Here is a 10,148-nt window from a genome sequence, read left to right on the forward strand (position 1 = left end):
TTGAAAAAAATGTCATGGTATTGAATGATGTATTTTGCTCCAAATGAAACAGAATTCCTTTCGTACAGTATTATATGGAATTATGCCCATTTATTCTTTTTTATTTCCTTATCGAGTAAAATTTTAAAATAAAATTTATGTATACATATATTTAAATTGTCAACAAAATTCCATAAAAGTTATTGTTGTTAAGTGCCACTGAATCAGTTCTAAGTCATACTGAATGTGTATGTGTTTTCAAGGAGAGCCTGGTAGGTTTGAACCACCAACCTTGTGGGTAGCAGTCCAGTGTTTATTCTATGGTGGCACACCAGGACTCTGTAAGACTTATTAAGACAAAGCAAAAACCACATTTCTCTTCTCCCTCAATTTGAGCGAAACTGGTTATGTTAACCGTTATTAATAGGTGACAAAAGGATGGTGATAATTATTTCTTGTTTTGCTTCTATCAGTGGTCTTAAAACAAGAAGTCATTTATTAAGCAATGTAAAGAAGCAATTATAGTTTATAGTAGATTAAAATATAAAAAGAAAATAACAAATTACTTTAGAGGAATTAAAATGTTCAGAACTTAAAAATATATATCTAAGGAATCTGAAGAGTCTTTTGAGTGTCATTTTGGAACTTTCTGAAACTCCAAGCAATCACTGAAAACCAAGATTGTAAGATTGTCTAAGATGGGCTCATGTCTTAATTTTTTAAAAGGGAATGTTTTTAAAAGGGAGTCTCCAAAAACTGATATATGAGTATTTAGCATCAAATGGAGCAGTCACAAAAAACTAATCTGGTTTTCTCTCTGTGGGTTTCTGGGACATCCAGTGTATATGAGAGTCTAGTCAGTGGCATTGTTTTCTTTCCTTGTTCTTCTCAGAGCCTAATCTGTTAGTATCAACTTCTCTAGGAACCTTTGGTCTTCTATTTAGTTAAGTATGGAAGCACATGTAACAATGCTGTAGCTCAGTTTCAAAAAAGATCAGACATGTCTTTGTGAACAATATGGAGTGATGTAAGCTTAGTGTTAGGAGTTCTGTGTGGCACTGTGGGTTAATGTGTCAGACTGCAAAGCTATTTGAACTGCAAGGTCGGTGGTTCAATCTCACCAGCTGCTCTTTGAAAACCCTATACAGGGTCATTATGGGTCGGAACGGACTCGATGGCACTCAACAACAACAACAAGCTTAGTGTTCTTAGGGTGTGTTGATGTTGTACTTGAGTACTTGTACTCTCTGTCTCCCTTCCCCACCTACAAAAGTAACTATAGGGAGATGTCAACCAATTGTACAACACAGTGAATTACAACAGTTGAAATTTCATGCATCAGGGAGTGAGGGTGGAGATGTTTTGGAGGGCTTTTTTTTTTTTTTTTTGGCAACCCCTCATATCACATCAAGTTGGCAACTTCTTGGTTATAGTTCCTGAGGATAGTATCCCCTGAGTAAATATTTTTAAAGCCACAAAATGAGTTTTACAAAGAATGAGAAAAGCAAAACAAAGGACTGTTTCATATTTAAGATTTAAATCTCTCTGTTGGATCTGTGCCTAGTTCTATCAAAATAGTCATATCCATCCAGTAACTCCTGTAAAAATGATCCTATAGTGAATGCCTACAGAAATGCTGATATTCTTGTTGAATTATTAATACACAATTGAACAATGTCTTTACTCTTCTTAAATTTCTTTTGTAAGAACTCATTTCAAAGTTTAATGTGTTGTATGTCACTCAAAAGATTCGTCATTTTCACCAAGAGGTGAATGGAAAGATAGTCTTATTTTATTGTAATATTATTACTAATGGTAACTAAATCCCTGCAAGATATGTGAGTTGGCTAAGTTCATTGAATGCAGACAAAAACAAAACGAAACAAAACTGATATCAAGTCAAAATTCTTCATCTACTTTTCTTATGTAACTCTAGTTAAGTTTTTCCATTTGTTTTTTAATTGTACATTTTCTTTAAAGAAATTTTGTATCTGTGGGAAACTGGCATACAGAATGCTTTTTCACTGTGATATTTTGTTACATTTATGGAAATCTTGCATTTCTGCTCTGATGATTTCAAAGGAAGGAAAAAGGCAGTGCAGGCCATTCTTTAGGCTGTTGCTTTGCTCACGTCTATGGATCTGATAAGTTCTACTGTATTGAAGGTCTATTTTATTTAGTTTTGTGCTCACCCAAACTCTTGAGAATAAACCAGATTGCTTTCTCTTTGTAGGACTGTGTGAGCTCTGTGCCCTGAATGGAAATTAAATGCAAATGCTTTCATTGCACTATTCCCTTGTTAATTTATCACATGTTTAAACACAGCAACATATTGGAAAACCTTGTTATTTCATAATTTTCAGATTCTTTGCACAATGATATTAAGAACAGAATAATGAGTAAAGATAAGCCAATGGGAAGCACATGTCTACAGGGCAACTGGCAGCAAGCCCACAGCCATTAGTCTGTGGTATCTGGTGAAATTATTGGAGTCAGCTTGCACTCAGACTGCATGACAGAGCAAAAAAGAAGGAAGGGGAAAAAAAAAATCACTGGAATTAGAAGAGGTGAGCAGAGCCTTAATTATGCTCTGAATAGCTTATTCTCTCCCTAAAAATGTACATTCTGAGAAAGCACATGGTGTGCTGCAGTTTTTTGTTTTTTAGTTAAAAGGTAATAACAGACTTCTCCCCGTCCCCTTCCTTCCCGGAGCGCCGCTGCCGCCGCCACCCGCCCGTCGGTCCACTATGGAGAAGACGGAGTTGATCCAGAAGGCGAAGCTAGCCAAGCAGGCCGAGCGCTACGATGACATGGCTACCTGCATGAAAGCCATGACGGAGCAGGGGGCCGAGCTGTCCAACGAGGAACGCAACCTGCTCTCAGTGGCCTACAAGAACGTGGTCGGGGGCCTCAGGTCGGCCTGGAGGGTCATCTCCAGCATCGAACAGAAAACCAACACTTCCGACAAGAAGTTGCAGCTGATTAAGGACTATCGGGAGAAAGTGGAGTCTGAACTGAGATCCGTCTGCACAACGGTCCTGGAATTGTTGGATAAGTATTTAATAGCCAATGCAACTAATTCAGAGAGTAAGGTCTTCTATCTGAAAATGAAAGGAGATTATTTCCGGTACCTTGCTGAAGTAGCGAGTGGTGATGATCGAAAACAAACGTTAGATAATTCCCAAGGAGCTTACCAAGAGGCTTTTGATATAAGCAAGAAGGAGATGCAACCTACACATCCAATTCGCCTGGGGCTGGCTCTTAACTTTTCTGTATTTTACTATGAGATCCTTAATAACCCAGAGCTTGCCTGTACGCTGGCTAAAACGGCTTTTGACGAGGCCATCGCAGAACTTGATACACTGAATGAAAACTCGTACAAAGACAGAACCCTCATCATGCAGTTGCTTAGAGACAACCTAACATTATGGACATCAGACAGTGCAGGAGAAGAATGTGACGCAGCAGAAGGAGCAGAAAACTAAATGCTTACAAGTGTCATCCTTCTCCCCTTCGAGAAACCTTTTTACACATCTCCATTCCTTATTCTATTTGGATTTCCTATAGCAAAGAAACCCATTCATGTGTACGGAACTAACTGTTGATAGTCTGTTCACACTGCAGCTTTGGGAAAACTCCATTGCTTAATTTGTGTTTCTCTTGGCCTTCTGGTGTGCAGTTACTGCTGTAGAAAAGTATTAATAGCTTCATTTCATATAAACTTAAGTAAGTTCCAAACACTTATGTAGAGGACTAAACTATACCTAGTATTTAAGCAATCTGAACCAGTTCTTGAAGTGACTGTGTTTTGTATTACTGTGAAGATATGAAAATGTAGTTAATTACAATTAAAGAGTGTTCTGCTTAATTTCTACATTCCTTCCCATACTTTTCTTTGGGGGTGTCCTTTCAGTAAGCAACTTTTCCATGCTCTTATTATATATTCCATTTTAGTGGGAATCCAGAAGTATTGATTAAATGGAAAAGCATTTGACAGTTTTGGCTTGGGGTCACATGTCGAAATGCCTCCTATGTAATATATTGTGGAGGTCATGGGTATCTGTGACAAAAGGGAGTTTTCTTGTTCACTCTTCATTTGCTGCTGTTTAAGTTGACAACTTCCATTCCCAATAAAAATTTACTTACACTCCTGCCTTCGTAGTTCTGGTATTCACTTTACTATTATAATAAAGTAGCATGTTGCTGCCAGAATACAAGCATTGCTTTGGGCAATTAAAATGCATGTAATTTCTTAATACACTAGAAAGGGGAAATATAAAGTCTACAAGTCCAAGTCTAAGACTTTAGTACTTTTCAATGCAGATTTGTGCACATGTGAGAGGGTGTCCAGATTGTCTAGTGATTGTTAGAGAGTTGGACCACTATTGTGTGTTGCTTAATCATCGACTGTAGTCCCAAAAAAGCCTTGTGAAAATGTTATACCCTATGTAACAGCAGAGTAACCTAAAATAAAATTACATTTTATAAACCAAAAAAAAAAAAAGGTAATAACAAATAATAATAATAAAAACAATAGAGTACCAATTTCCAGGAAAAGGTAACATTAGCAAAGTGTTTTGCAGGGCATAACACAGTTTTGCATAACAGGGTATCAAATACATGTTTATGGATCTGATACGTTTCATGTCTTAGGCTAGGTTCTCTGCTGTTGCTGTTGAGTGCCAACTTATAGCAACCCTGTATAGGGTTTCCTTGGTTGTAACCACAAAGTTTGTGGTTAGAAGTCCAGTGCTTATTCTATAAACCACTAGAGGATTCTAGGCTGGGTTCTCTAGAGAAGCAAAACCAGTGAAGCTTATATATATATATATAAGCTTGTATCAAGCAAATGGCTCACACAGTTGTAGAGGTAGACAGGTCCCAAGTCCCTGAGTCAAATGTGAGGCTGGAGGCTTTTGACTCACATACCTGCAGTTTTAATGAACCCAAATTGGCAACTTAGATGGCAGGCAGGCAGGCAGGTTGGGCAGGTAAGAGGGCAGGCTGTGGATGACTCCCAGGATTGGCAAGCAATAGAGCAAACCACTGGCTCAAGTTCAAAGAACTAGAGGTCAGATGATGGGCCAGAAGCAGAATCCAGACCCAACAAAAAGCAAGCAAGCTTGCCTGAGTGTCCAATATATGGAAGGATGCCATACCTTGGAGGAAACCTACTTTCAGTTGATGGGTTGTTCATGGCAAATCTCATCATGGAATTGATGACATTATATTAGATCTTATCATGGGGGATTACTGTCTTAACTGCCAAACCACTGAGACTGCTGGCCCAATAAAGTTGACACAAAACCTTCACGATTGCACTGTGTGAGGTCTTTGTCTTGATATACTGAAGGTAGATATGCTAATCACAACCAGATGTTGGTAATCATCTTTGGGGATAAATGCGTGGGATGGAATATACACTCAGCAATTATTATACACATAAAAGGGTGAAATAGCAGAAGGGGGTTGGTCTATTTTCTTAGCCCATCTTTTCATACAAATTTGAAATCTGATTTATCATACTTGGTTTTAAAACCTTCCTGAGAATAAGCAAATATTATCCAGCATGTATTCAGACACCCTTGCTCAAATGTTTGCAAACTGTACTTAAAATTTACAATTGTCCTAGGCTTTACTCAGTACTTGTATTACAGCAGTCATGTTTCAAAAATAGCTGATATTGTTTTCTTTGAGCTCAGCAAAATACTGATGAACCTGATTGTATCTGAAGCCATGTTGCTGTTAAGTGCTGTTGAGTTGGTTCTGACTCATAGTTTTGGAGGCCTTAAATCTTCTCAAGAGCAGAAAGCCTCATCTTTCTCCTGCAGAACTTTTGGTGAGCTCAAACTACAGACCTTGTGGTTCACAGTTCAATACTTACTGTGAGAAATTTTACATAGTATTGATAACTTTGTGATGTCAATCTCTTGTTCTAAAAATTTAGTTTCACATCTGGATCAATAAGTAAAACACAAATAAATCCTGAAGGTAGTGTTTTTGTTTGTTTGTTTTTTCGAGCATTTGGTTAGCTAAAATTCTATTTTGAAATTTTGTTTCTGCTTATATACTTACCAATACCATATTATTCTTCTATTAACCCATTGCCTTTTTCTTTTCCTTTCTCCTGCCCCACCTCTTCATTCTATTCCTCCTTTTTTTTACTCATGATGATGAAAGTGCCATTCTCTGATATGGACAAGAATAGAAAAAGAATTGGCTTTGGAAGGGAAACCAGGAGTTCAAATACAGACCCAACAAAAAATAAGCCAGCTTTTTAGAGTGTCCAGTATATTGAAAGTATGCCATACCTTGGATGTATATAGACAAGTCATGTTTTAAATGTTTACAAACTGCCAAGTGATAATTACAAATTATAGAAGGATATATGAAATAAGAGCTCAGAGTAGAGAGGCTATGGCTATAAATTTGAAAGTTAGCAATGAATTAACAAATATGTTTAAAACCACAATATTTAATGAAGTCAGTTAGAGATTGAGTGGAGTTAAAAAAGAAAAATTTCCAAGGGCCATACACAGGGCATTGTTGTTGTTATTAAGTGCCATTGAGTCAACTGGTAGATTTGAACCATCGACGTTGTGGTTCCAACTGACCTTTTGGTCCAGTGTATTATCCTGCAACACCACACCAAGACCCAAATACAGGGCATACTGATATTTAAAAGTCAAGAGAGGAGAAAAAATAGTATTGAAAGGTACTAAGGCAATTTTATTTTAGAGTCACCAGTCTCTGTTGGGAGTCCTGGTGTGGCGCTGTGGGTTAATGCGCCAGACTGCAAAACCATTTGAACTGCAAGGTTGGCAGTTCAAACTTACCAGCTACTCCTTGGAAACCCTATACAGTGTCGCTATGGGTCGGAACCGACTTGACAGCTCTTAACAACAACAATAACAACAATCTCTGTTGATCTGTGTTCTACTTTGGAATTTACATACGGGACATGGCTTTTTTTTAGAACTTTAAAAAATTTTCTGTCTAAAGTCTAGAATAAGTGTCTGATTCAAGTTTTTTGTCCAGTACTATGAAGTTGATCCACATTTGTATTCGTTTTTAGGTTCTTTGATTATGGTGCTTCCCAAGGCTGAGACAAGTCCACTATTAAATACTAGAACTATGAAGATGTCCGTATATGTCACATGGAAAATATACAATGCAGTGTGGAAATGAGGCAGGTGAGAGTCTCATAAAACTGGAAAGGTTAAAAAGGCAGTAAGCAAGAGAAGCAAAGGCAATATGATAGGGCCAGAATAAGCCTGTCTGAGATGATGAGGCTAGTAGACTAAAGTGTGCTCAAAAACCAGTCTCTTGTAAATGTTCTGGAATATTCCTTTCAAGTTGCTCTTGAAATAGCCAAACCACGTCAAACAAAACCTACTGTTACCCATTTTTGGCATTTCCAATTTTAAATGCACATTTTCTCCCAAATGTTCTTTTCAATTTCAGTTTTGACTGTTAGAATCTTGTTCACATGTTTGAACAGTTTGATTTGCTGCTTCCTTCTAAGAGTCAGAGTTAAATTCCAGCTTAATTAACATGACTGAGTGTCAAGCATTGGGGTGGTCACTTGCACATATGTCAGCTCTTTTGGGGATCACTTTATCAGCTTGGACAAGGAAGAAGTTCATAAAAATAGCTTATGCTGCCTCAGTTTAAAAGCCATGTGTAAATTTCCTAAATCCTCTTGTGTGCAATATTTGCTTAATAGTTTGTCTCATTTGGAATATTTGAGAATGTATTCCTATATGATTTAGACATGGTATCAGGGGAAGTCTTCAAAGCTAATTTTCTTCTTTTCTGTAGAGAGGACACATCTGACATAATATAACTAGTCACATTATCAAGGTAAGAATAAGCAGCAAATTATAAACAAACAAATCAGAAGCCATGTCATAAAACACAACAGCTTTGATATCTCAAGCGTCAGGATTGGAGGAAGACTTATTAACAACCTGAGATATGCAGATGATACAACCTTGCTTGCTGAAAGTGAAGAGGACTTAAAATATTTACTGATGAAGATCAAAGAGCACAGCCTTACGTATGGATTACAACTCAATGTAAAGAAAACAAAAATCCTTACCACTGGACCAATAAATAGCATTCTTATCAATGGAGAAGAGATTGAGGTTGTCAAGGACTTCATTCTTCTTGGATTAACTATCAACACTCGCGGAAGCAGCAGTCAAGAGATCAGACGACGTATTGCATTGGGCAAATCTGCTGCACAGGAACTTTTTAAAGTATCGAAGAGCAGAAATGTCAGCTTGAGAACTAAGGTGCGCCTGACCCAGGCCATGGTATTTTCAATAACCTCAGATGGATGTGAAAGCTGGACAGTGAATAAGGAAGATCGTAGAAGAATTTGAGTTGTGGTGTTGGAGGAGAATACTGAAAGTGCCATGGACTGCCAAAAGAACCAACAGATCTGTTTTGGAAGAAGTGCAGCCAGAGTGCTCCTTGGAGGCCAAGATGGCTAGGCTTCGTCTCTCATACTTTGGACACATTGTCCAGAGAGAACAGTCGCTGGAGAAGGATGTCGCTGGGTAAGATGGAGGGTCAGAGAAAAAGAGGAAGACCCCCAACGTGATGGATCAGCCAGGTGACATCATTGATGGCGTCAAGTGTGGCAGCGGTAGTGAGGTTGGCCCAGGATCAGACATTTTTTCGTTCTGCTGTACATGGGGTCTCTATGAGTCGGTTCCAACTCGATGGCACCTGACAACAACAACAACAGTGTCCTAGGTCTGGCATCAAATTGGGTTGGATGAATATTCAGCTATGTTATATTGGTGACAACTTCCTCTGAGACGGGATGCTTCCTTCTTGAATTAACTGGGGTTTTAAGGCTGGCAAATGAACTAATGGAGGATTAGAGAACTATTTGCAAATTTTTAAATATCTAAAGAACATTTTACATTCATTTATCTCAGACAAGTCCATATGGCTAAATAAAGCTTTTTACCTTTGCTTTTAGCTTAATTTTATTAATGTACCACAATATTGTACCTCACTCCCTAGTTTTGATCATGAACCTTTAATGTGCTTAACAAGACTCAGATCTGCCTCAACTTTCCAATGGGATGCTAGTTATTTTGTGATGAACAAATATTATATCTTCAAACCAGAAAATCAAGAGTATATTAATGGTCACTACTGCCATATGTAAGGAGCCCTGGTGGCATGGTGGGAATACACTAGACACTCTGTGAGAAACATGAGGTTTTCTACTCCCCTCAGAAACCATATACAGGGTCGTTATGAGGTGGAACTGACTTGATGGCAGTGGAAGTAGGGAGATTACCCTGTAGACTCCTCGCCCTACTCCCCACCTGGAGTGAGCTTGGTTCTCTGGAGAGTTAGAATGGCCAGGAGAATAGCTAAGCTTTCCCACATCCAGCTGCCAACAGAGTGAGTATCAGGCATTTCCCATGACAGAGTTCTCATTTCCTTCCTGGCAGTGGCACTGCCCCATGCAAATGGTGATCAGTGTGACTGGCAACTTCATAGGGATGGAGTACTTGACAAGGACAATAGGTGGAACAAAGGCTCATGGAAACAAGGAACTCTTGAATGGGCACAAGTTTAGCTATTTTTTTAAATACTAAATTCATATTCAGGACAAGACTCTGTGACCCTGGAACAAACTCTTTCCAGAATATTTTCAGGACCAGTTTTAATTTTGGATATACACTAGAATTACCTGAGTAGTTTACAAAAATCTGTTGGGGATGGGACTCGGCAATAAGCATTTTTAAAGCTCCCCAGATAACTTCAATATGTAGTCAATATTGGGCACTATTGCCCTAGGCCTAGTCTCAAGAATGAACTAACAAGACCAAATGTAACCCCATCTCTAATGATTGATTTCTTTAATTTGCAAGATCAAATGTAACCCTGTCTCTAATTATTATTACCTTAATTTCCTTAATTTGCATGGATTGTTTTTTATCTAAAGTCATTGTGAATTGTGGGTAATCAGGAGTAGAATATGTTTGACTGAATTTGACCAAGACTTTTGCCTCTGTACTTGGACAAATTCCTTTTTTTTTCCAAAGAGAATTAAATTTTATTTGAGTACCCAGTATACAAGGGAACTTAAAGTGTTCTTGGAAAAATAAAATTAAGACAGTGGAATTTTTCCACCAACT

The 10,148-nt window shown here is 38.1% G+C and overlaps 1 pseudogene; it reads left to right on the forward strand.

Annotated features, from left to right (window-relative positions):
- The first annotated feature begins 2,726 nt into the window (after positions 1 to 2,726).
- LOC102827759 lies at positions 2,727 to 3,464 on the forward strand (annotated as a pseudogene).
- Positions 3,465 to 10,148: the final 6,684 nt, after the last annotated feature.

Source organism: Chrysochloris asiatica, unplaced genomic scaffold (assembly GCF_000296735.1).
Source record: "Chrysochloris asiatica unplaced genomic scaffold, ChrAsi1.0 scaffold00387, whole genome shotgun sequence".
Lineage (NCBI taxonomy): Eukaryota > Metazoa > Chordata > Mammalia > Afrosoricida > Chrysochloridae > Chrysochloris > Chrysochloris asiatica.